The following is a 3,779-nucleotide window of genomic DNA, read 5'->3' as shown; positions in this document are numbered from 1 at the left end:
TACCTATCTATACCACACACCACTACTGGAGTACCTATCTATACCACACACCACTACTGGAGTACCTATCTATACCACACACCACTACTGGGGTACCTATCTATACCACACACCACTACTAGAGTACCTATCTATACCACACACCACTACTGGATTGCCTATCTATACCACACACCTATACTGGAGTACCTATCTATACCACACACCACTACTGGGTACCTATCTATACCACACACCACTACTGCGGTACCTATCTATATCACACACCACTACTGAGGTACCTATCTATACCAAACACCACTACTAGGTTACCTATCTATACCACACACCACTACTCGGTACCTATCTATACCACACACAACTACTGGAGTACCTATCTATACCAAACACCACTACTAGGTTACATATCTATACCACACACCACTACTAGAGTACCTATCTATACCACACACCTATACTGGAGTCCCTATCTATACCACACACCTATACTGGAGTCCCTATCTATACCACACACCTATACTGGAGTACCTATCTATACCCCGCACCACTACTCGGTACCTATCTATCCCACACCCCACTACTGCGATACCTATCTATATCACACACCACTACACTAGTACCTATCTATACCACACACCATTACTGGGGTACCTATCTATACCACAAACCACTACAGTAGTACCTATCTATACCCCACACCACTACAGTAGTACCTATCTATACCACACAACACTCCTGGGGTACCTATCTATACCACACAACACTACTGGGGTACCTATCTATCCCAAACACCACTACTGGAGTATCTATCTATACCACACACCACTACTGTAGAACCTATCTATACCACACACCACTACTCGGTACCTATCTATCCCACACCCCACTACTGCGATACCTATCTATATCACACACCACTACTGAGGTACCTATCTATACCAAACACCACTACTAGGCTACCTATCTATACCACACACCACTACTAGAGTACATATCTATACCACACACCACTACTGGGGCACCTATCTATACCACACACCACTACATTAGTACCTATCTATACCACACACCATTACTGGGGTACCTATCTATACCACAAACCACTACAGTAGTACCTATCTATACCACACACCATTACTGGGGTACCTATCTATACCACAAACCACTACAGTAGTACCTATCTATACCAAACACCACTACTGGAGTACCTGTCTATACCACACACCTATACTGGAGTACGTATCTATACCACACACCACTACAGTAGTACCTATCTATACCAGACCCCACTACTGGGGTACCTATCTATACTACACACCACTACAGCAGTTCCTATCTATACCACACACCACTACTAGAGTACATATCTATACCACACACCACTACTGGAGTACTTATCTATACTACACACCTCTACTGTAGTAACTATCTATACCACACACCACTACAGTAGTACCTATCTTATACCAAACACCACTACTAGGTTACATATCTATACCACACACCACTACTGGGGAACCTATCTATACCACAAACCACTACAGTAGTACCTATCTATACCAAACAACACTACTGGGGTACCTATCTATCCCAAACACCACTACTGGAGTATCTATCTATACCACACACCACTACTGGGGTAACTATCTATACCACACACCACTACTGGAGAACCTCTCTATACCACACACCACTACTGGAGTACCTATCAATACCACACACCTATACTGGAGTACCTATCTCTACCACACACCACTACTGGAGTCCCTATCTATACCACACACCACTACTCGGTACCTATCTATCCCACACCCCACTACTGCGATACCTATCTATATCACACACCACTACAGTCGTTCCTATCTATACCACACACCACTACTGGGGTATCTATCTATATCACACACCACTACAGTCGTTCCTATCTATACCACACACCACTACTGGGGTAACTATCTATACCACACACCACTACTGGCGTACCTATCTATACCAAAAACCTATACTGGAGTACCTATCTATACCACAAACCTATACTGGAGTACCTATCTATATCACACACCACTCCTGGAGTACCTATCTATACCACACAACACTCCTGGGGTACCTATCTATACCACACAACACTACTGGGGTACCTATCTATACCAAACACCACTACATTAGTACCTATCTATACTACACACCACTACAGCAGTTCCTATCTATACCACACACCACTACTAGAGTACCTATCTATACCACACACCCCTACTGGAGTACCTATCTATACCACATACCACTACTGGGGTACCTATCTATATCACACACCACTACTGAGGTACCTATCTATTCCAAACACCACTACTAGGTTACCTATCTATACCACACACCACTACTAGAGTACATATCTATACCACACACCACTACTAGAGTACATATCTATACCACACACCACTACTGGAGTATCTATCTATACCACCACTACTGGATTGCCTATCTATACCACACACCTATACTGGAGTCCCTATCTATACCACACACCACTACTAGAGTACATATCTATACCACACACCACTACTAGAGAACCTATCTATACCACACACCACTACGGGGTACCTATCTATACCACACACCTATCCTGGGGTACATATCTATATCACACACCACTACAGTCGTTCCTATCTATACCACACACCACTACTCGGTACCTATCTATACCACACACCCCTACTGGAGTACCTATCTATACCACAAACCTATACTGGAGTACCTATCTATACCCCGCACCACTACTCGGTACCTATCTATACCCCACACCACTACTGGAGTACCTATCTATACAACACACCTATACTGGAGTACCTATCTCTACCACACACCACTACTGGAGTCCCTATCTATACCACACACCTATACTGGGGTACATATCTATATCACACACCACTACAGTAGTACCTATCTATACCAAACACCACTACTAGGTTACATATCTATACCACACACCACTACTAGAGTACATATCTATACCACACACCACTACTGGGCAACCTCTCTATACCACACACCACTACTGGAGTATCTATCTATACCACCACTACTGGATTGCCTATCTATACCACACACCTATACTGGGGAACATATCTATATCACACACCACTCCAGTAGTTCCTATCTATACCACACAACACTACTGGGGAACCTATCTATACCACAAACCACTACAGTAGTACCTATCTATACCACACAACACTACTGGGGAACCTATCTATACCACACACCACTACATTAGTACCTATCTATACCACACACCATTACTGGGGTACCTATCTATACCACATACTACTACTGGAGTACCTATCTATACCAAACACCACTACTAGGCTACCTATCTATACCACACACCACTACGGGGTACCTATCTATACCACACACCAATACTGGAGTACCTATCTATACCACAAACCTATACTGGAGTACCTATCTATACCCCGCACCACTACTCGGTACCTATCTATCCCACACCCCACTACTGCGATACCTATCTATATCACACACCACTACTGAGGTACCTATCTATACCAAACACCACTACTGGAGTACCTGTCTATACCACACACCTATACTGGAGTACCTATCTATACAACACACCTATACTGGAGTACCTATCTCTACCACACACCACTACTGGAGTCCCTATCTATACCACACACCACTACTAGAGTACCTATCTATACCACACACCTATCTATACCACACACCTATACTGGAGTACCTATCTATACCACGCACCACTACTC

The sequence above is a fragment of the Mizuhopecten yessoensis genome, unplaced genomic scaffold, assembly GCF_002113885.1.
Source record: "Mizuhopecten yessoensis strain PY_sf001 unplaced genomic scaffold, ASM211388v2 scaffold10221, whole genome shotgun sequence".
Lineage (NCBI taxonomy): Eukaryota > Metazoa > Mollusca > Bivalvia > Pectinida > Pectinidae > Mizuhopecten > Mizuhopecten yessoensis.
This window is presented reverse-complemented; position numbering follows the sequence as displayed.